At 42.3% G+C, this 25,099-nt stretch overlaps 1 protein-coding gene across 1 annotated transcript in view; it reads right to left on the bottom strand.

Annotated features, from left to right (window-relative positions):
* Window positions 1-25,099, bottom strand: part of Tprg1 (tumor protein p63 regulated 1) — a 130,104-nt gene that overhangs the window by 61,868 nt on the left and 43,137 nt on the right. The gene's annotated exons all lie outside the window — the stretch shown is intronic.

The raw sequence follows: 25,099 nt of genomic DNA, 5'->3' as shown, positions 1-25,099 counted from the left end.
CCACCTACTCTATACAGCAACATTCGATTGCCACTCTACGGAGAAAGAAGACGGTAGGGCTTAACACGTTCTGCCTTAGAAAGATGGAGAAACTGAAATGTTTACCAGCTAGCCACATCAACTTCTCTAAATAGGTGGTATCTACTTAGCAGTATGTTATAAGTGGTTGCCTAATAAACCAGACTTGTTTTCAGTCTAAGGAAAAAAAAAGGGGGGGTGGTGGAGTGGGGGAAGGATAAGAAAGAAAAAAAAACTGCAGCTTTTGGTTGAATGGTTTTACTGAAAATGTCAGCACTCCATAATGAGATTTATTTTAAAAGGTAAAGGATTCCGGAGGGGAGGAAAGGAGAATTCTTTTTAGGAACACGGAGTGCTCTGCTGTGACACAGACTCTGAATAATTTACATGCCGGCATGTCTGAATTCAAGTAAACACTCTGGTCTATAATTAGCCCAGGCCACCAGCTCCAGCATCTAGGTGGTGGCGTTGCTTTGGGCTCCAGTCATATCTTCGTTTCTTAAAGAACTCGTGCACATGCTGAACCACGTAGTCCTGATACCGATACCCTTGATGTTCGGATGACAGCAACAGCAAACCCAGAGAAAGGACCAACAGCGGCACGGGACTACCGCTGCTTGCCGATTACCAAGGCCTGCCACCTCAACGCTCTCTTTTACTCCCCACTGTAACCCTCTAGACTGAACGCATCCGCCCCTGTTTTAAAGACACCCAAACTAAGATGGCACACGAGGTGTGGTGGTGTGTTACACACGGCAGGTTCATATGCACAGGGGCCTGAAACGAATATGGAGACATCCAGTCGAGGCCTAGCTTGGACTCTCTCCCGAGTGACTCCTCCAAACAAAGGGCCCTTCCTGTGTATGCAAGTGTGGTCAAGCGCTTCTCTGAGGACTCGTATCCTTACCTGCCACTGCGGCAGATGTCAGCTTACCCGAACACACATAATTCCCTGCCATGTCCTCTTATGCCCCGCCTTGCCTTGGGAGAGAACTTGCTACCCGTTTCTGCTGGTTACAGTCATTTCCATCGGAACATCCCCCATCCCGTGCCAAATTCTAACCATTTCACTACAAAATGGCTCTAAACTTGCCACCCTCTTCCACCTCTGTCCGCCTCTGTTGTCACCATCCTTGGCAGGTGGACTGCTGTCCCTAGATTGCGCTATTACAGCTGCAATCTTTGGCCACTTGGATCTGCTTTACCTGCATCCACTTTATGCCAACCTCTGCACCCTGTTTCACCAGTGCAGTTTTGCTTTTAGTTTATTGATAGGTTTGTCTTTTGGGTACATTTTTGTGTGTGTGTGTGTGTTTTTTTTTAAAGCCAATCCGTTTTTTCGCTCACTCAGCTTAAAAAGCTTCAGCGGTTTTCTGTGGCTCTTATGACGAATGACAAAACAAACTAGAAATGTTGGGGTGTTTTCCTATTTATTTTGTTCTTCGGAGGCTTTGGTTTTGGTTCGTGTGTTTGCTTGTTTGTTTATGTTTGTTTGTTGAGAAAAGTTCTATGCTGCAGCCCAACTTGGCCTCGCATTAAGTAGTCCAGGCTGGTCTCAAACTTTGGAGGACACTTTGCTTCCCCCTCCCAGGTTCTGGAGTTACAGACACGTGCTACCATGCCTGGAAAGTGACAAAACATTTAACCTTCCTCTCCAAGGTCAAGCCTTGTCAGCCTCATCTCAGGACCCATCTTTGTACTCCTTTGTCTGATGCCATTGCTGTTTCTCCCTGTGTTTGTTCGGGTTTTAGTTTGGTTTTGGACTGTGTCTTCTTTAAGAGCCTTTGTATATGTTGGGCCCTTTGCAGGCAATGTTTTTGATCGCCTTTGCCTAGGTAATACCTACAGACTTGAGCTTCACCCCTGCTCGCTACTACACAGCCTGGCTCTGCGAACCCTTCTAATATGCACTGACCCAGCAACACTCTTTCCTTTACCCTGGATGAAGTTTTATAGCTATTCTTATGATCATATAATTTATGTATCACTTATCTTGGACAGTATACATACGCTGCCTGCTCATGTCTGGGGATTTCCAGTCATGGTTTTCAATAAACTGAAATAATCCTCCCCTCATAAAAATAGAACATTTAAAAAAATGAGTACATTTTGGGGAAAAGCTCATGCCATAATAATGAGAAAGAATAAGATGCAAAAGCAATGTTCTGCCTACGTCAGAACTTTAACATTCATTATTATTCTCGTATGGTGAAATTGCAAATGATTTGTGTGTGTGTGTGTGTGAGAGAGAGAGAGAGAGAGAGAGAGAGAGAGAGAGAGAGAGATCGCATGCCCATGCATGCACACACGAGCGCCAGAATACCTCAGGATTCTCTGTCTCTTTCTCCCCAGGACTGAGATTACAGGTATTGGCCACAATGCCCAGTTTTTATGTGGGTTCTGGGGTTATGGACTTGGGTCCTCATGTATGCATAACAAGCACTTTAATGACAGTTGTTTCTCTAACCACTATAACAGTTAATTTTAAAACTAGAAACTATTTGGATTTCTCTGGTTGATAAAGTTGCTAAACCGTTTCTAAGAGATATTTCTTAGCAGTTTTCATTTCCTTTTCAGGCTTTCTGTTCAGATCCATAGCCCAATTTTTAAACTGGGTTGTCTGTTTTCTTGAATTTTTAAGATCTTTGTGTACTCTGGCTATTAACCTTCTATTGGACATAGAGCTGTGAAGTTTCTTCCCACTCTGTAGACTCCTTCTTCACTTCATTGATGTTTCCTTTGCACTGCAGAAGCCTGTTGCTTGAGGATTTTCCATTTTTGAATTTTGGGGACTAATTCCTGAGCAAACTAGTTCTTACTGTGTAATTTCAGCTCACCCTAGCCAGAGTGGCTGAAATTGGGGGAGAAACTGCAAATGGGTGCAGCTACCATGGAAATGAATGTGAAGAAATCTCAAAGAACTGAAAGTGGGCCCGTCACAGGATTCAACCAAACCATTCCTTGGCATCCATGTTCAGTGTGGCTGCATTCCCAATAGCTAGGAAATGCAGTCAGCCTAAACATCCATCAGCTAATGAATGGATAATGAAGACGTGGTACATCTGTATAATGGAACTCTATTCAGCTACAAAAAGAAATTAAAATTTCAGGTAAGCTGATGGAATTTGAAAATATTACACTGAGTGAGACAGCCCCGACTCAGAAAGACAAACACTGCCTGTTTTCTCTTACTTATGAATCCGGCTCTGAGTCTTTAGATCTGAGCGTATAATCTGGAGCAACCCTGGAAGCCAGAAAATAAAAAAGGGATAATGGGGGTGGGGAGTGGCTGAAGCACTCTAGGGATGGGCATAACAGGACACAGTGTTATGAATAGGGGGAAAAACTGGAGCAGGTCTTCACTGTGGAGGAGGAAGAGAGGCTGACAGAGAAAAAGAGGAAGAGAGGAGTGATGACTGATCCTGAAGACTGGGGTGACTATTTCATAATAACGTCTTCTGGACAAGCCAGAGATGCTGCTGCCATGAGCTCTCAATACACCTGCTTTCACAAGACCTGCACGGACCTCACCAGGCCAGAAGCCAATAAGATGAAGTAAACTTTAATAAGGCTCCACCCCTAGAGGAAGAGCCGCAGAATGGCTGCTGAAGGAGGGAGAAACTGTTCATTTTCCCCAGGGAACAGATCCTAATCCTCAACAGTCAGCTTCAGACACATGCAAATAAGGATAGCACTGCCAAGCTCCCATAATCCCCCACCTCCCTTGTCCACTCATATCTGAAGAGGTCATTCATTTGAATGGGAGGGATTGGAAGAAAATGTAAGGAGGTGGTGAGGGGCTGGAAGTGATATAAACATGATGTGCTTATTTATGAAATCCTCAAATGATTTTCAAATAAAATAAAAATTTTTTAAAATTGAATTAAGGGCCTTGAGAGATGGCTCAGTGGTTAAGAGCACTGGCTGCTCTTCCAAGTGACCCAGGTTAAATTCCAGTAACCACATGGAAGCTCACACCTGTTTGTAACCATAGTTCCAGGAGATCTGATACCTTCACAGAGACATATAGGTAGGCAAAACACCAATGCACATAAAATTAAAAATAAATCACTTAAAATGTTGAATTATAAGATGATCAATCCTCACTTAGAAAGACAAATGGGATGGACATTGGATGTAGGAGAAAACAAGTAACAGGACAGGAGTCTACCACAGAGGGCCTCTGAAAGACTCTACCTAGCAGTATATCAAAGCAGATGGGAGACTCATAACCAAACCTCCACAGAGTACAGGGAATCATATAAAAGAAGGGGGAGTTAGTAAGACCTGGAGAGGACAGGAGCTCCACAAGGACCAAATGTATCAGGGCACAGGGGTCTTTCATGAGACTGTTTCTCCAACCAAGGACCATGTATGTATATAACCTAGAACCCCTGCTCGGATATAGCCCATGGTAGCTCAGTATCTAAGTGGTTTCTCTAGTAAGGGGAACAGGAACTATTTCTGACATGAACTCAATGGCGAGCTCTTCAACCCCACCCCTCCCCCGAGGGAGGAACAGCCTTGCTAGGCCACAGAAGAGGACACTGCAGTCAGTCCTGAAAAGACCTGATAAACTAGGGTCAGATAGAAGGGAAGGAGGTCCTCCCCTATCAGTGGACTTGGAAAGGGGCATGGAGGAGATGAGGGAGGGAGGGTGGGATAGGGAGGGAATGAGGGTGGGGGCTACGGCTGGGATACAAAATAAATAACCTGTGATTAACATAAAGAAATCTATTACATAAAAAAGACAGAAAATATGAACTATCCTTCAGGTTCCCAGTTTATATGCTCTCTGTTGCAAGGACCCTTACTCTAAAAGAGGATGGCATTTCTTGAAAGACAACAAAATCTAAAATAGATTTTCTTCTATTGTTCTCTCCCTCTATGTATGGGGGGAGGGAGAGAGAGAGACATACCTATCACTCAGTACAGGCCACAGTACGTCTTCTCTGGCTCTAGCCACAGTTGTCACTGTATGACAGTTTATTTATGTGCTGGTCCAACCAACTGCTCACCTCCTATATTGAATGGAGGTTCCACTAGTGTAGAATATATACCTGGGTCTCTTGTGCCCAGCAAGTTCTCAGCAAACAAGAAGACTGTGTGCTGAGAGAACAGAAACACACGCCCTATCTTCCAGTATGAGACACAGTACTCCCTGGCACCACTTACTTCCACCCCTCAGCACCAGCATCCCTGTCATTTCTGGCAGGCTGGAGGAGACTAAGACCCAGGTAAGAGAGCATCTGAGAACTCCAGCTTCCCGAGATGACAAGATTCACCAGCAGAGGGCAACAGCGAACTAACAATGAAAGGCCACAGGAATCCTGCAAGTTACTAGGGCCAGTTATCCAGTGACTTAGAACACCCAGGCACTCTTCCTACAGCCCAGACCTGTGTCCGATGATAGTTCTGATACTTCAGGTGTCCAGTTGCTCTTGTGAGACTAGCCAACCAATATATGTTGTTTGTAAATGATCTTCTAAACTAGATTTTCTTCTAGTGTTCTCTCCCTCTGTGTGGGGGCTGGGGGGAGAGGCAAACCTATCACTCAGTACAGGCATTTCAACTGATACCGAATACAGTTATTACTGTGATCTACAAGTCAGTTCAAGTGTACTTGTCAAACCCCTGAAGAGAAGACAGGATTTTGGCTAGTCCTGAGTTGGCAAACTAGGACAAAAACACCGAATCATTCATTCCACATGCATTCCTTGATCATCCACTGGGTTCTAGAGACTGAAGGGAATCCAACTTGGGTTTGCTTTTCAAACACAAACAGATGAAAACTACGTGGCGTTAGAGCAAAGTATCCTCACCCCTTGAGTTAAGTGGAGCCTTGTAAAATGTTTAGCTAAATCACCCACATACAGTTCTTCCCATCACTTGGTTAGGCTTTCCCTAAGCCACTCCAGTTTGTTTAAAATGGGAGACCCTCAAAAGAAACAGTTTCTAATAAAATTCCAATACCACAAACCTTCTCCGTCCTCAGGTCTCTAAATCTGGCTGCTTGTGACTCACCTGTGTTTCCCCACTTCCCTGTGCTAAAAGCCTTGAACTGGGCTCTGTGCTCCTTATTAGGAATACTGAGACAGTCTCACTGCCCTGAAACCCACAGAACTCTGTGTTGTGAGAAGGAACACATACAAGAAAGAATTGCGCGGTGCCCAATGGTATGAAGTGGCTGGGTGAAGACAACTCAGATCCACAAGGGAAAACTGGCCTCACAGTTCCCTGCCCGCTGCCCACAGGGCTGAGGAAAGTCCCTGGCATCTGTTCCATGCCCTGGCAGAAGGCTCTCTCAGAGCATGCCATTTTCTACAGTCTGGAGACTATCTTAGTACTGGGAAAGCACCAGCTGAGAAGGCTGGCTGACATTTTGTAAGGTGAAAAAGAAAATTCTCAGGAGAATTTCTTTCTTGGGTGTTCTTTTTTTTTTTTTTTTTTTTTTTTTTTTTTTTTTTTTTTACATGCACCTAACATTGGGCAGATGGAGTCTGCCCGGAAGTAGCAGATAGGAAAGGGATGGGAGCTAATGCTGTTGATAAATTGCTCTTTTGGTGAGCATGAGAACCTAAGTTCAAGTCCCAAAAGCCACATAAAAAATGCTGTGTGTGGTGACTTGCGCTTATAATGTCAACACTGAGGTAAAGACAGGCAGATCCCATCCTTATGGCCCTGGCAGTATACCATCCAGACAGTCTAGCCTACTTTCAAAGCTCCAGGCTGATGAGAGCCCCCATCTCAAAAATCAAAGAAGATGGGTAGCACCTGAAAAACAAATCTAGCTTTAGTCATGAACACATACATACTCCCACTGTAGACACACACACACACACACACACACACACATGGGAAAGGTTTAGAAACATAATCAAATACTGTGCCAGATGCTGTGGCAATCTTCACCAGGCATCCCTCACAAATAGAAGTAAGTAAACTGAGGCACAATAAAGTGTTAGTGCTATTTGAATCAACTCGCGTGGAAGCCTTGATCCCCAATGTAATGACAGTAGGAGGTAGAGCCTTGGGAGGTGGTTGGGTTTGGATGAGGTCATGGGAGGAAGGCTCCTTCAGTACAATGCAGAGGAGACACTGTTTTCCCTTCTCGGCACAAGCACACAACTGAAGTAGCTTCCACTGGCCAGAAATAAGGCCCTTCACAAGACGCAAGAAAACGCAATCAGCTGCCATGATGATTTTCGACTTTGAGCTAAGAAAAATAAATGTCTGCTGTATCCCCCATCCAATGGGGGATTCCTCCAAGATGTGACCTCACCACATTACCGATCCACCATGCATGATGGGGAAAGATATCAAATTTCTCCCTTTAGTCAGTAATGGTTACTGAGTGCCTATGTAGGTCTATATAATGCTCCTCAGTATCAGACTAAAGGAGCTTTTACCATGTACTCTACCCCCTAAAAAGCTGACAATCTAATGAGAGGAAACTACAAGAAAATTGAGTGTTATGGAGAGTTATGAATGAGATGGCATCTGGTTAAGTGGTTACCATTTAGCCGATGTTCCTTTTTCACGAGTTCGTCTCTATATGCTTCAGTGGATTGCATCATTTCCACTTTCACCAAGTCTGTGAGCACGGTCACACTGCCATCACCATCTCTGGTGAGCAACCCCAGCATGAAGAGATTAAGTACCTGGCCCATGGTTACACAGTGAAACACTGTGGCATCGGACTCAGTGTCTACATCCAGAAGCAGTGCTTAAAAAATTTCTACCTGGGGATGGAGAGATGGCTCAGAGGTCAAGAGCACTGGCTATTCTTCCTAAAGGTCCTGAGTTCAATTCCCAGCAAACACATGCTGGCTCACAGCAACCTATAAGGAGATCTGGTGCATAATGAGATCTTGTGTACATAATAAATAAATAAATAAATAAATAAATAAATAAATAAATCTTTTTAAAAATTGCTACCTGTATTGATTTATTGTATGTATGCGTGAGTGCGCACATGGTATGACATGTGTATGGATAACAGAGGACCACTTGTAGCTGTATTTTTTTTCTTCCCCCATGTGGGTTCCAAGGATCAAACTTAGGTTGAAAGCTTTACTGATATTCAACTTTACCACCCACCCCAGCTAATGCTTTTAATTAAGCACTCTGTTAAGGAAAAGCACCTAAAGCCATATAGAAAAGCAAGGCTTTATGTAAATTTTTTGAAGGTTATCTTGAAGAATGATCTGGAGATATAGCTGGATACAGAATTTTATTAAATTGAGAGAGAACAAACAGCATGACCCTGGATACATAGCCTGTTACAGAAGGGCTGGCAGGATGAAACATATTACATTATGATATTGTCAAAATCATGGAGGTTGAATTACTCAGAAAAGTTGGCTATAACTCACCGAAAGTCTGATTCAGAGAAAGGAGATGGGGTCTAGAAATCTACTACCTTTTAAGAGGAAGCTGCATGCAGGCGGAGAATTTGTGCTGTGGTGATGAACCTAACATTTCCAGAGCCTGCTCAAGGAACTAGAGTCACATCTAAAAACACTCAGCCCTCCTGGTAGCTGCTCTTTGAACTGGATCCTGGGAGGTTTTTTTCTTCAGGTGGCATTGAAAGATTTGTGCATTTACATAACCTTTTATGTTGGAATGCATCAGAGAAATCCCAAGTATTTCTTGTCCAACCCAGAGAATTAGTCCCTCACTGTCATAAGGCAGGAAGACTAAGATGAAAGACCGCCACTGCGTCATGTCCCAGCCCGAGCCTAGCTTGGTGCAGAGAAACTGGATTATAAATATCCTTTTTTTTTTCTCATGTCCCTTCGATGAAGACAATCTGTATGCGTTCAGAAATTTTATCAAGATTCTTATGTGCTCCGCTTGTAGCAACAAATCAATCTTTATCTTCAGGTCTGCTTCAAGTTCCGAGTTCCTGAGGAGGGACCATCTCTCTATCATGCAGGCCCGGGACTGAAGGTACAGCTCAGTCATGTGCCAGCTGTTAAGATGCTGCCAAAGTTATAATTCCATTCTGAGACTGAATTTCTACGTCTCCAAATGCAGATAACACTATCCTATTATCTAAGAGCCTCATAGGGACGCTGTGAGGATAAGAAATATGCAGAATGTAATGAAACACAAAGCTCACGTGAATTACTTAATTATAATTGTGTAGTAATACAATCACAATGGAGACAATTGCCAAATCCCTTGAAAATTGTTGAAACGTGTATTGAATTAACAAACCAATTGGTGAATGGTTAAGTAAAATTCACTTGAAGAGAATATCTCAAGCCTGACAACCTTTTTTTCAGATATACAAAACACCTCTTTTCAACTCTCTTAAAATGCTGAAACAATATTTATTAGTTCCATACATATAAGGCAAACTTCTGTGTGTTTGCCTGTTTATCTTGCATGGCTGTTTTTATTTCCATTATACTAGATGTCACATTTGAGTTGTTCTGAATTCATAGGTAAGCCATATGTAAAATTCCCATTAAAGGTGGCTGGTGTGGGCTCTTTTGAAAGGTAAGGAGTTGAGCAGCTGGAACACAATAAGTAAGAAGATCGATGGAAGCAGTCGTGCTCAGTCCATTTACAAAGCCTGGCCAGATCAGACCAGCCAACAGCAGACAGGAGCACAACTCAGAAGTCACAAGGCAGCAAGCAGTTCAGGATTATGGCTCAGAAGAGTATTTGATTTATATTGATCTGCAATTGAACTTCCTACTACATGGAATGCAGAATTTCTTTTTAAGAAGCACTACCAGTAAACTAGGTCAGAAGTAATTCTTATCCTCACACAGCTCCAAATGCAAAGTTATTCAGTATGGGCACTGATGAACCAAATGAAGCCTAATGCTTCCTGCTCTTAGATTCCGATAAGAGACACAGAGGAATGAGGGTACAGAGTTCTGCCAACAGGATTGATGCAGGGCTCAAAAAATGACTCTGCAGTACAGCGTACTGGCTGGTCTTGTAGAGGACCTGGGTTCACTTTCCAGCACTCATGTGATGGCTCACAACTTGAGTTCCAATGAAGCTGACACACAGGTCTCTGGGAGCAACAGGTATGCCTGCAGTACACATAGGTACATGAAAGCAAAACACCAAATACACATAAAATAAAAACAAAATTTACAACAGAGTCTGGAGAATATATTGGGAATAGCATTCAGTGGAAAGCTTCTACAAAGTCCCTGAGATATATTTCAGCAGGAGTCACAAAGATGGGGTGGGGGGAGAGATTTAAGCAAAGACCAGATCACAAAGACAGAAGTAATCACAAGCTCTTTGAAACTTATTAGTACTTTTCACATTACATGCCTAAAATATCTTACTTTACAGATGCAGAGACCATGCCTCAATAGAGGGGTGTGGACATAGCATGAAGTGACCAAGGCAACAGCATGTTCAGTGTGTCTGATGGCTATCCCAGTCAGTAAATAGTCCACCAAGTTGTTTTTCCTTTTTTGTTTCCTACACTGTGAAACAATTTTGCTCCAGAATGCTAACACCAACAAGACAGCATTTTAATAGCTACACAGAAGAAAAGGATTTGGGAACACCCTAGTCTTTACTTTTCCCCACAAAATTAATGAATAGATGTTAAATCATTCAAGTCATCTACAGCACACCAGGAGATCACAAGAGGCCCAACCCCTGGAGGAGCCTCCCCTGAATTCTCTTTAAGAAATTCATCTGGACAGAAGCCAAGGACTAGACCCCATGGTGAGGAGCTGGGAGGGGAGAACAGAAGCACAGAACACAAGCAATGCACACATCTCTCCTCCTCCAGTGTTTCCTGTTTATCAAAGACAAAAGATATCTATTCACTGTAGTCTATTAATTATGGCTCTCTGGGTACAGAAACCACAGTCCAAACCAGTCAAATGCAGGAGGAGGGTAGACGCTGTAAAAATACGTGGGGAATCCCACTGAAATCCACAAATGGGAACCACAACACAGCTAGGCTTTATAGGACTTGGAAAGCCACAAGGAGCCAGGGGTAGACAGATCTAGTCTTTCAGACAGAGACTCTATCAAAATTGCTCTGCCTCTTTCACACCTGTCTCTTTCCTCTTGACTGGAGTGGTCCAGATGATTGTGGTCACATTCTTCTTTAGTTCCGCCTTGCCTCTAATCTTCAGTTACTTCTTCTGCAGAACTGAATCTCTGCCCCCCAAATCTTCTAGAGAGAGAATTCTGTTCCATACAGATTAGCTCATTCATGTGAACTGTCGCTTTGGTTCACAGGCAGGGATTAGACCCCGAGTCTATCCAGGTGTGGCCAAGGGCGGAAGTTCCACAATATAAAAGGGGGAGGGGGACTTGAAGGACCAAATTGGTGACATAAAGTGCTTTTCTGCTTCTTTGTGAATCTAAGGCAAAACATCCATTTTAATAATTTAAAAAATCCTAGTTCAAACTGTGAGGTGGAGTACAACTTTAATCCCAGCACTCAGGAGGCAGAGGCAGGCAAGTATCTGTAAATTTGAGGACAGCCTGGTCTACAAAGAAAGTTTCAGGACTGCTAGGGCTACACAGAGAAACAAAGACAAACAAACAAAAATCCTAGTTCGTTCTAATAGTGTCCTAGTTCCTTCCTTGTTTTTAGCTGTATATAGGGATTAGGGGGGAGAGGAGAGGAAGGGAAGGTGGGACCAAGAGAAGAGGAGGATGGGGTTACCATCCTAAATAAATAAATAAATAAATGACTAAATAAATACACTTAAAAATTGAAAGAAAAAAAAGAAGATGGCTTCATTACAACAGATTCCATTGAAATCAGTAGATTATGGTTGTGTTAAGCAGAGTTCTCTATAGGAACAAAATTTATAGAATAAATACACACACACACACACACACGGGATTTATTTGAATGCCTTACAAGCAGTGATTCAGCTAGTCCAGCAAAAGCTGTTTGCCAATGGACAGTCCAAGAATCCAATAGTTATTCAGTCTATGAGCCTGATGTCTCATATGTGCTGGAATCGTGAAGAATTGGGCTCCAATGCCAGTGAAGAGACTAGACTTGACAGCAAATGTGAGAACAAGCAGGCAAGAGCAAAGGCTTCTCTCTTCCATGTCCTTTAAATAGGCTGTCACTAAAAGATGTGACCCAGACTAAGGGTGGGTCTTCCCACCGCAAATGCTTTAATTAAGAAGAAGAAAAAAAACAAAAACAAAAAACACCCTCACAGCTATACACAGCCACTTGGGGGTTAGTTGATTCCATATACACAACCAAGAGTAGCCATCTATATTTTGAAAGTTCATAATCCAATCAATTAGAAAATCTGGGAGAAAATGGTCAATTTCTGGACATGTATGATACAGCTAATTATATAAACTAAACCTAGTTGATATAAACAACTTGATGAGCTCCATATCCAACAATGAGATTAAAGCAGTTATAAAGAGGCTCCCAAAAAGTAAAATGCTGGAACAAGATGAATTCACTGCTGAATCCTATTAGATCTTCAAATAACTAATGTCAATGTTCCTCAAAGCATTCCATAAAATAGATGGATGGAAAAACTAGCAGCCTCATTCTATGAAGCCAAACATTTTTATACCTAAACTAGATAAGAACAAAAATAATACTATAGGCCAATTTCCCTGATGTACATAAATATGAAACTTATCAACAAAAATAACTACAGGCCAAAATAAACAACATATTGAGAAGATTATATAGTAAGAACAAGTTAATTTTGTTCCAGGAATGTAAGAGTGATTGAATATGCATAAACCAATGAATGTACTACACCATAAACAGGCTCAGGGGCAGAAATCACATGATCATCTCAATAAACGTACAGAAGGCATTTGACAAAGCTCAGCATCCCTTTGTGATAAAAGTCCTGCAGAAACTAGAGAGCATATATGACAGACATATAAGTTACTTCATATTAGATGAAGAATAACAATAAATTTCCCATAGAATTATGGATTAAACAATGTCATATTCACCCTTCCTTAATGTTGAATTCTCAGCCAGAACAAGAAAGCACGAGGTAAAAATAGAGAGGGGCACAAATCAGAAAGAAAGGATCCAAATTATCCTTTTGCAGATCATACGATCCTGTAATTAAAAGACCCCGAAGACCATTAGATAACTCCCAGATTCAATGAACACTTAAAGCAAAGCAGTGGGACACAGATGGACATACAAAATTCATTGACTTTATGTATCTATGAGCACTCTGAGAAAGGAATCAGGACAATATTCTCTTTAATAATAATAAACAACCCACAGAATCAATTAAGCAGGGCTCTTAGTGTTCACAGAGACTGAAACAACAATCACAGAGCTGCATGGGTCTGCCCTAGGCCCCCTGAAAATATCTTAGGGCTGTTAGCTTGGTGCTTCTGTGGAACTCCTAACAGTTGGAGCAGGGGTGTCTCTGCCTCTTTTGCAGACTCTTGGGACCCTTTTCCTAGTACTGGGTTGCCTTGCCCAGCCCTAATGTGACAGTTTGTGTCTAGACTTATTGTGACTTTGTTATGCTATGTTCAGGTGATATTCCTGAGAGGCCTGCTCTTTTCCAAAGGGAAATAAAGGAGGAGGAGGAAGAGGAGGAGGAGGAGTGGATCTCGGGGGAAAGGGGGTAGTAGTGGTGGGGACTGAGAGGATGGAGGGAGGGAAATATGAGACCCTGTCCTAAAACCATTTTTTATTTTATTTTATTTTTCAAGCCAGGGTTTCTCTGTGTAGCCCTGGCTGTCTTGGAATTGACTCTGTAGACCAAGCCAACTGCAAACTCAGAGATTCGTCTGCCTCTGCCTCCTGAGTTCTGGGATTATAGGTGTGAGCCACCATGCCTGACTAAAACATTTTTTTAAACAGGGCTGGTGAAATGTCTCAGTAGTTGGAGTCACTTCCTGCCATTCGTGGCAACCTTAATCCAATCTCCAGGATCCATATGGACAATTCAGCATCTGACAGTTATCCTCCGACCACCACACTCACACTGTGACACTCAGGCACATGCATGTGTACCTGCCTGCACGCACACTCACAGATGAGCACACATGAGAAATGTAATAAAAATGTTTAATTTGCAATGTTCTTAGGAAGTGAGTCCCATTTCAGTCTCTTTTATAAGTAAGAAAACTGAAGGTCAGAGCATAAGAGCACTTTATGGCGCTTATATGGCATTGATACAGGAAATCTTATATGTATCAACCTACGTAGCAGCCACAGAGCTCTACCAATCAGGACCTGTCATTTCCACTAACAGCCACCAAAGAAGACATGATGGATCATACGCAAGTTACAGGGCACTAGTGACGGTAGCCTCATAATTACAAAACTGGTCTGTGTGTACTCTATTGATAACTCTATTGATAAGATCGGGTGCCCTGGGCATGAGTACCTGAATATCATAATTTCACCAGGCCATACCAGGAACAGCTCTTGTATTGAGAAGACAGGGTGCAGCCAGGCCTCAGGGTGCAGGGAGACCAGAGGAAGCTCCTCTATACCTTGTTCTCCTTCAGTGAGTGGTTTTCGCAGATGGGCTTCCCCCCATCCCTCACAAGAGGTAATCATGAGTGAATGCTCATAACGTAGTGTGCTGGGGTTGTATTGGTTTCCCCTTCCATCCAAGGAAGCCAAGGCCCAGACTTAGGTCACTTAGGCACAGACATATTGCAGTTGGAATGTATTGTATGAGAAAAGAATTTTTCAAAAGACATTAAAAAAATACACTAGTATTCCTAGAAAACAGTGATTCTCAGTAAGCAGGACCTGGGTTTATTTCAGAATTGTTGAAGCTTTTCCCCTTCTTTTGCCTTCCATAAAAATATTAGAGTAAACTTATTTACCCACAAAACCTTCTTGCTGAGAGTTTGTTAGGAATTGTGCTAAACAAGTAAATCAAATGGAAAGAGACAACATCTTGACATGTCAAATCTTCCAATCCACAAATGCCCATTTGTGTGTCCATTCCTTGACATCTCCTGATGTTTAATTTCCATTGACATTTTGTAGTTTTCAGCATGCAAGTCCTGTGTGTGTGTTTTATATTTCTTCTTGTTTTCATGATTAGTCTATAATATTGGTTTAATCCTCATTTCTCCACAGCTAGCTGTGAACATAATCGGCATTAATTTACACATTAATCTTGTGTCTTGAAACGTCACTAACCTTTAATAGGTCTCAGAGTTTTCTTTGTATTTCTTGAATGTATCCACATATACAATCATATCAAATGCAAACAAGGATTTTTTTAGATGAGATTAGGAGTATTCAAGGTAGCATGGCCATAGGCAAATAAGAATTTTTAATATGTACTCTATTTGTATCTTTGATTTCCTTACTTGCATTGCTTGGATAGCTTAATCTTCCAGTATGAGGCCAGATAGCAGTAGAGAAAACAGGACCTCCCTTTCCTGTGCCCCAGTCTTAGGCAGAAAGCTTTGATGTTTATCTCAGTAGCATGATAGCACTTCTAGGACTTAAGTGCATACTCAGCATTACACAGAAGAAATTACTCCTGTATTAACATTCTGAGAATTCTTTTGTTCACCAGGAAGGGTTGTGTAGTTTTGTTCAAATGCCGGTTCTAGATTAGTTGAAATGGTCATGAGGTTTTTCTTCTTCATATGTTCTAGTCAGTACATAGTCCAAGATTTTTTTAGTACCAACCCTTCCCTGAAACCCTGGACAAATCCTGTTTAGTCATGATATATAACTCTCTTTATACATTGCTGAGCACTATTTGTTATTATTTTAGAAATTACTGCATCCGTATTTGATAAGAAATATTATTTTTTTCTTCTTGTTTTTAGCATCTTTGTCCAGTTTGCGCATGTTGCATTTGCTTCATAGAATGCTTGGAAAATGTTTTCTTCTCATATTTTCTGGAAAGGTAACTTGGTTTTCACTTTTTGTGTGAACAATTAATGCAATTGTCAAGGGAAGACATCTGGGCCTCAACATTTCTTTTGGGAAAGATTTCTAATCAAAAATTAAATTTATTAATTGTTTTAAGATTATCCCATGCATTGTTCTTGGTTGGGGTATCATCAAGGAAGACCCTAGGAAAGTGGACATGGAAGCAGGAAAAGACAGGGAACAGGACAGGAGCCTACCAAAGGTGGCCTCTGAAAGACTCTACTGATCAAAGTATTGAAGCAGAGCCTGAGACTAATAGCCAAACTTTGGGCAGAATGCAGGGAATTTTATGAAAGAAGGGGGAGATGGAAGGATTTGGAGGGGATAAGAGCTCTAAAAGGAGACCAACAGAGCCATAAAAACTGAGCCCTAGGAGCTCTGAAGAGAATGATACCCTAGCCAAGGACAATGCATGGAGAAGACCTAAAACCACTACTCAAATGTAACCCATATACTCAGTCTCCAAGTGGGGTCCCTAGTGAGGGGAGCAGGGGCTTTCTGTGGCATGAACTCAGTGGCAGGCTCTCTGGTCATCTTCTCCTGGGGGGGTGCAGCCTTGCCAGGTCACAGAGGAAGACAATGCAACCAGTCCTGATGGGACCTGATAGGTTAGGGTCAAATAGAAGGGGAGGAGGACCTCCCCTATGAGTGGACTAGGGGAGGGGCATAGGGGGAGAAGAGGGAATGAGAGTGAGATTGGGAGGGGAGGAGGGAGCTTAAAAGCACTTTAAGGACTTAAGTACTTATCCAGGTGCCACATCCAGGATACAAACTGAATAGATTGTAATAAATGATAATAATAATAATAATAATAATAATAATAATAATAATAATAAATATTAATCACAGATAGGGAAAAATAGTTCATTAAATGTTTTAACATTGTGGAAAAAAAGAAAAAAAAAGACTATCCCAAAGTTTATATTCTTATTCATTGAGCTTTTGTGGCTTATGTGGTTTTTTGTTTGTTTGTTTTGCTTTTTGTTTTTAAGCTAGAAATATAAACTTAGATGACAGAGTTGTGAGCTGTGATTCCTATTTCTTTGATGTTTGTACATCCCATAATGGCAATGGCACACCACTGTGTGCACGCCCCCATTCTTCTGCCTGCCTATCCCCCACCCCCACCTACCCCCTGTCAGTGTTGATAGTTCGGCAATACCTCTTTTATTTGTCATCCTTCTAGAAGTTGTCAGTTTGGTTGCTCCTTCCAGAAACCGCCTTTTGTTTCATTAATTCTCTCTTTTGCCTTTTTTCTTTAATTGATTTCAGTTGCTGTCTCTGTTGTTTCCTTTTGTCTTCTAGGTCTGCATTTGCTCTTTTCAAGCAAGACTTCTTGGAACTGGAAGCTTAGGTCACAGATCTGAGACCTCTTCAGCTAATGTGGGTCCTTCTCCCGATGTGCCGTGAGTACCCTTGTTGGCAGAGTCACATCACCCCACATACAATGTGCAAGCTGTGCCTTCCTTCAAGGCAATGTACTGAGGACCCCAAAGTACATGAACTGGTTTCCAAGCATTCAAGCACCGTAAATCCTTCTGATCCTGATTCTCCTCCAACGGACACAAGCAGAAAACACTCTACCTGGTTTTGCTTCTTGAATCAGGTTACATTCCTTTTGTGGCTCGGGATTTGCTGTCCCACAGCATGTGTTCTATGTGTTCATGAAAACAATGTGTGTTCTCCTACCGAATTGAATGATCCATAAAATGTTGATTAGGCTATGATCACTGTTGGTTGTGGAGTTGTTTGAAATCTTGCTAATTTTCTGTACGACTGCGTCAGTTATCGAGAGAATGTTGAGATTTCCAGAGCTTGTCTCTGTACTTTACACATGGTCTTCCCATTTTCTGGAATATTGCTTCTTTATTTCTAGTCATTTTTTTAATATCTTTGTCTTTCTTTAATCTTGCCTATTCCCTTTACTCAAAGCAGTGATCTCCAGTGGGTTGTCATAGATTCATGTGTGGGACTGACACTAGTGTATGCCATATTCTGCTGTGACGTCATTATCTGTCCTTGTCTCTCAGAAGACTGAGAACTCTGAATAGCTGGGAACCTTTTCTTACATGCCTCTGGCTTTAAGCACTTAGGAAGAGTCTGATTTATGAAAGGGGCTCATCAGATATATAAATCGATGTATAAATGAAAAACTATTAGTAAATAATAATAATAAAACAATGTTTACATGGGACAAAACATGCAACAAACGTTATTTTAAGGACTGAACAGATTCCAATAATTCAAACCTTAAAATGACCCTTTTAACATCTCCATTTTATAGATGATAAAACTGAGACCCAGTGAACATAAGAGACTTATGTTCAGCCATGTAGAATAGCTAGGAAGTAACTGAACTAGGTACTTAGAAGCATCAGACTTCTTTTGCCTCCTGGCTCTTTTCTGAGTTCTCACTAAATGGTTGCAGTCATGGAAAAACAAACACCCCCAAGTTCAATTGTGACTGTAGTAACTAACTGCTCCCCCTGTCCTATAACGCAGGTCACTCAGGGAACATTAGCTATCTGGATGAGGTTGCCACCATGGAGAATTTATAGAGAAAAGCAATGTGTTTAATTAAGTGGCTGTTGAAAACACCCACCAGGACAAATGGATTCTGGCATCAGAGGCGCCTTTGTTACTGCCAGAGTCCTGCCACAGGTCATTAAGATCTTGATAGATTTCAGGCACTTTTCAGCTTCATTGCTTTCCCTCAAGGACAAGGCAAGTCCACTCTGGGCTTCAGTTGCTTGGGAGCCCAGACACTCAGGGACAGGTCCACCGTGGACTCGACTAGAGTCAGTGGAGGACTCTATACAGAATTAAATTAGGTGGGTTCTGAGGCATACCAGGTAGCATTCAGTCTACCAAGCTCGAACAACAATGCATCACAGCGCTGTCTCCACAGTGTGCACAGTGACTGTGTGATAGAAAGTGAGTGCAAGGAATGCAGATGATTTTGTATTGGTTGAAACAATATGGAACTGTTCTATAGACTTGGGGTCTCAGAAGGACAGTGCTTAGTTAGGGTTTCTATTGCTGTGATGAAATACCATGACCAAAAAGCAAGTATGAGGGGAAAGGGTTTCTTCTACTTATGCTTCCCTATCCCTGTTCATCATCAAAGGGAGTCGGGATAGGAACTCAAATAGGGCAGAAACCTGGAGGCAGAAGCTAATGCAGAAACTGTGAGGGATGCTGCTTCCCGGCTTGCTCACCTTGGCTTGCTCAGCCTGCTTTCTTATAAGACCCAGGATGGCCAGCTCAGGGGTGGCACCATCTACAATGGGCTGGGCCCTCCCTGTCAATCACTGATTAAGAAAATGCTCTACTGGCTGGTACCACACCCCAATATCGTGGAAAAAATTTTTATTTCAATTGAGGTTCCCTTCTCTCAGATGAATACAGTTTGTGTCAAGTTGACATAAGTCTAGCCAGCACAGACAGCAAAAATATAGACTACTGTCAGGAAGAAACTGCAAAAGAGGAAGCCAAGTGAGTACAGCCACAAGGCCAAAGCATAGCATCAGGAATTTGGAAAGACATGAAAACTGATGGAATTTCTAAGGAAGATAATGGTAAATAGGATAAGCACATGGCTTCTGGGACATTAAGAGTACCAAAGAAGCAGTGTGGGCCCATGGAAGTTCATGGATGATCAGTAAAAGATTGATAGAGAAGGATGCTTCTCAGATTTAGCGTGCATAGGAATCCTGTAAAAAAACGCAAGCTCAGTTTTAGTAGTAAGTCTAGGGAAAGACTTAAGGGTTGCATTACTATCAAGCTTCGGGTGATACAAATGCTACTGACCTCTGGACCACAGATTTGGCGACAGAGTCTAAAATCCAGCAGGGTGTACAGAAGGTAAATAGAGCTGAACAGAAGAAGCAGCTTAGAGCATTAACTTAACTGGCATAGCCTTTACATCCTTTAGTGCCTTGTGATTATAAAGGATTAGAAATTGACAATTTCCAGTTTTCTGGTCCTTTTCCCCTTTAATTATTGTTAGATGTATTTTCCATTACAGAGCTGTTTTGTAATCCTTATAGCATAATTAGACTGTGACAAGATGGAAGTGTGGCTGGCTTCCGTCCATCAGCATCACTCACCATCCCCTCCAGGCATTTAACTATTATAGTTGTTTCTGGGCAAAGACTAAATAAAGTCAAATGAACAGCACACACAGAGAATGGTCCGGGGAGGGAAAGACGACAAGGCCTCTCTAATCCTGCCCAATGAACCTCTGACCCCCTTCCCTGCAAACAAAAGACAGTCAACAAAGAACCCAGACGCTGGCACAAAGATCATTTAACCAATTTGAACTTCAGTGATCTCTGTGTCTGGAGAGTGAGAAATCACTAAAGGCACCAAGAGCAGTGTAACGGAAAGACAACAAGGCAGAGCGAGAGATGTCACCAAGTCAGCCTCTCCTCCGACCTTTAATAAGTGGTTGCCCTTGACAGGTCATTTAATCTCTGGACTTCTTCATCTAGAAAATAAAGCCAGCAGCAGGAATGCATGGCCCTGACCCAGCAGGCTGCTTGAGGAGAGCAGGTGTGGAAGAGGCCACAAGAAGCTCTGCACACGGGCATGGCCCAGAGAGTCAATTGTTAGGAAAACAGGGCACCCACACACATGTTCTCAGTACCTTTGTACCTCCAGCTATTTTTGATTAGTTTAAATTTTTATTTAAAATTCTTTGGTCTTGTCTCTCGTGAGTGTACGCGTGGATTCACAAATGCAAGCACACTCCCAGGTGTGCCAAGACACATGTAAGAGGTCGAAGGACACGCAGGAGTTGGTTCTCTTCCCACCGTGTGAGTCCTTGGATTGAAGGCTTTGCAGCAAGCACGAGGCTGCTGGGCTGTCTCATTGGCCCTGCCTTTGATCTATGTAAAGAACTGGGGGAACTGGTCTGGGAAGACTTTCTAAGTCTGCAGAGATGGACTGCACGACTCCACTTACCCCGCCAAAGCCAAGAAAAGGGATTTTCATTATTTCAACCCTGGTTCTGCTGGAAGATTGGTCCTTGATGCGTTCTTGAAGGGATGCTACATAGGAAAGAAGTGGTTCCTCCCCATCGCAAGGTTTTAGAGCAACACCAAGGTACACATGGAGAATATTTTAGCCCAAGTCATAGCAGAATAATCCTTAGCTCTACTATAACACTAGGTGTATTAGTTAAGGTTTTATTGCTGTGAAGAGACATCATGACCACAGTAACTCTTTTGTTGTTGTTTCTTTCACATTAGTATTGTTATCATCATTTATTACAATTTATTCAATTTGTATCCTGGCTGTGGCCCCCTCCCTCATCTCCTCCCAATCCCACCCTTACTTCCTCTTCTCCCTCTATGTCCCTCCCCCAGTTCACTGATAGGGGAGGTCCTCCTTCCCTTCAGTCTGACCCTACCCTATCAGGTCATATCAGGACTGGTTGCATTGTCTTCCTCTGTGGCCTGCCACTGAGTTCATGTCAGAGATATCCTCTGCTTTCCTTACTAAGGACCTCACTTGGAGACTGAGTCTATGGGCGACATCTGAGAAGGGGTTTTAGGTCTTCCCTGTGCACTGTCCTTGGTTGAGGTATCATTCTCTTCAGCCCCCTTCCCTCCTGGGCACAGGTTTTATGGCTCTGTTGGTCTCCTTTTGGACCTTCTGGCCTTTCCAGGTCTTTTTATCTCCCTTTCTTTCCTAAGATTCCCTGCACTCTGCCCAAAGTTTGGCTATGACTCTCAGCCTCTGTTTCGATAGCTCGATCAGTAGTCTTTCAGAGGCCCTCTGTGGTAGGCTCCTGTCCTGTTCCCTGTCTTCTCCTGCTTCCGATGTCTATCCTGTTTACCCTTCTGAATGAGGATTGAGCATCTTCCCTAGGGTCTCCCTTGTTGTTTAGCTTCTTTAGGAGTATAAATTTTAGTATGTTTATCCTATATTATATGTCTAATATCCACTTATGAGTGAGTATATATCATGTGTGTCTTTCTGCTTCTGAGTTACCTCACCCAAGATGATCTTTTCTTGTTCCCACCATTTGCCTGCAAATTTCATGATTTCCTTGTTTTTAATAGCTGAGTAGTATTCCAATGTATAAATGTATCACAATTTCTGTATCTGTTCCTCTGTTGAGGAACATCTAGGTTGTTTCCAGATTCTGGTTATTACGAACAGAGCTTCTATGAACATGGCAGAGCAAATGTCCTTGTTGTGTACTTGAGCATATTTTGGATCTATGCCCAGGAGTGGTATAGCTGGATCTTGAGATAGCACTCTTTCTAATTGTCTGAGAAAGCGTCAGATTGATTTCCAAAATGGTTGTACAAATTTACATTCCCACCAGCAATGGAGGAGGGTTCCCCTTTCTCCACAACCTCTCCAGCATGTGTTGTCACTTGAGATTTTGATCTTAACTATTCTGATGGGTGTAAGGTGAAATCTCAGGGTCGTTTTGATTTGTATTTTCCCTGATGACTAAGGACGTTGAACATTTCTTTAAGTGTTTCTCTGCCATTCTATATTCCTCTACAGAGAATTCTCTGTTTAACTCTGTACCCCATTGCAGCAACTCTTATAAAGAAAAACAACAACAACATTTAGTTGGAGCTGGCTTACAGTTCAGAAGTTTAGTCCATTATTGCTATGGCAGGAAACATAGCAGCTCATGAGCAGACATGGTCCTAAAAGAATTGAGAATTCTACCTCTTGATCCACAAGCTCAAGAACACTGAGACACCCTGACTGGACTTGAGCTTATAAAACAAGTGTGTCACACCCACAATGACAGAAGTCCTCCAACAAGGCCACACCTACTCCAACAAGGCCATACCTACTCCAACGAGGCCACACCTTATAATAGTGCCACTCACTTCATATGGACTGAGCATTCACACACATGAGTCTACAGAGTCTATCTATTCAAACCGGCATACTCGGCTCCTCTTCTGAGCCTGGGCTTCTCATCTTACACAGAAGAGGCTTTCCTTATAGGACTGTTACTGTGAAACCTACATGAAGAACACTTTAAAGTACTGCAGAAATGTTCCTGATTGTTTATTTTTTTAAATAAAATACTGTGATGCTTCCATGTCTTTCAGTCAAAGGCTTTCTCCACCAGCATCTGCAGCTCAGTGCTTTGACTTTAAAGAACAATGATAAACACAGAATCCTGGGTTGTACCCACTGGCGGTTTGAAAAGAAATAGTTAAATAAAAGCTGAACAGCCGAGTGACTTTCAAAAATTGTGTGGTATCTAGGACCAATGCAAGGAAAGTACTGAAAGCACTCCTGTTTAGAGAACATCAGAACTACATGGATTATATCCTTTCAGTGGCAAAAGCAAGGACAGCACTTATCCCTACGTGGTCTACACTTTAAGTGTCTAATTAAATGTAATTATTAAAGTATAGTCATCTTTAGCAAAGTACGCAGAGACTAGCTAGACTAATATATTACAAAAATTAACAGTGGATGTGTTCCTTTCATGAGACTGAATTTCTAATGGACTAAACAACATACCTAACCAAATATATTAGCTGAGAAAAGAAAAGATTAGGCCAGGTGGAGTACTGCATACTTGGAATTCCAGCTCTTCAAAAGTGGAGGCAGGAAGGTTAAAATAAAGCCAACAGTTCCCCTGTGTTTATTTTGGTACAATAATAACAGTATTATTATTGTTTCAAGCTTATCATTGGCTACATATAAGACTGTCTCAAAAAAAAAAAGTAAAAAATAAACTTTACTGGAATTTGCACAGCTACTATGACAGGAACTAGAAAACAGGACCCACACCCAAGCCTTCTCTTCCATAATCATTCATTCCCTTTTGACAGTAGAGGTGTGGCTTAACCCCACTTGTGTTCTGCTCTCTGTGTGCCTGACACAGGAAGTTTATTAGATTTCACATACTTATCACACCAAAGTACTGAGGTAGAAACAGGGTCAGTTGGTGGGGGAAGCAGGTAACACAACATATTCTAAATGTTTTTCACAAATGTGAAGAGAGAAGGTTGCTTGGCAGCTGCCGCTATTAACGGGTCTCCTCACTCAAGAATGAGAATGGTCTCGTTCGCCGTCCACCCTCTGCCTCTCGCATCGCTGTAGACATGGAGCGCACTGTACTCGGAGTGCATCCTGCCATGCTGAGTCCCCACAGAGTGTCAAGATGTCCATGGTGTCTGCCTAATGGGTCTCTTCTAAAAGGGTGCAGACACGTTTTTAAAATGTCCTTTTTCAGAGGAGCCAAGAAGGAGAATGAGAAGAGGAAGAAATGTTGAAATGAATGTCGTTTTGTCTTTACAACTTTGTAGTCATAAAAAAAAATAAAAAATAAAAACCTTAAATGGATGGCTAAGAGCCTGGATCCTAGCAGTCTGCCTCAAGTGCTTGTGATATTTTAGCACAGCTGAGATCTAAATGGAGTTTACGGTCCCCACTCCTGTTCAGCATCCCAGCTTCTCTGACATTGTCTCCATCCACTTCCCACAGGCCTTCAACTCGAATTTCTAGTATGACTAAACACCATATCCACATCAGTTTAGAGTATCACAAGGGACTTACTGGAACTAATAGGAGACACAGCCTTACTAACACAGTTTTAGTCCCTTTGCTTTATATAGATGCATTTCTGAGTCAAGCTAGGCTCCCAGTTCTGATGAGAATGTTTGAAGCCATATGTAGGATGTGCTGTTTTAATAAAGCAAAAAGGGAGGAATGTTGGGATCTGTAAGCAGGCATCTCTACCCCAAGGGACCTGACAATCCTGACTTTAGGCATCTGTGAAGCCACCTACAAACCACCTGAAACCACCTGAAACCACCTGCGCATGCTCTGGGTCACCTTATAAAGAGAACTCGCACACACGCATACACCCTCTCTTGCACTGCCCAGAGGTGGTCTCTGCGACCCCTTCACCCTCCCGATGATACACCTCCCACTTGGAACCACTTGGGTGGCGTGATTTGTGAACCCCCCCCCATGTAACTTCCCTGCGCAATCCTAACAGGATGACCCACCCAACCTTCCTGTGCGGACACCCCAGACACGTTTCCCTCCCAAAACCGTCCTTGGTTTTGTAAATGATTAATGAAAATATTTAGGGAAGGATATAAGCATGCCTCCTCTAGTGTTTCTTACAGGGTGTTGCTTCAATAAAGTAGAACTATGTTGCCTTATAGACAAACAGTGACCCGGTCAATCCATCAG

Source organism: Meriones unguiculatus, chromosome 17, assembly GCF_030254825.1.
Source record: "Meriones unguiculatus strain TT.TT164.6M chromosome 17, Bangor_MerUng_6.1, whole genome shotgun sequence".
Classification (NCBI taxonomy): domain Eukaryota; kingdom Metazoa; phylum Chordata; class Mammalia; order Rodentia; family Muridae; genus Meriones; species Meriones unguiculatus.
Note: the sequence above shows the minus strand (reverse complement) of the source record. Positions and strands in the feature narration are given on the sequence as shown.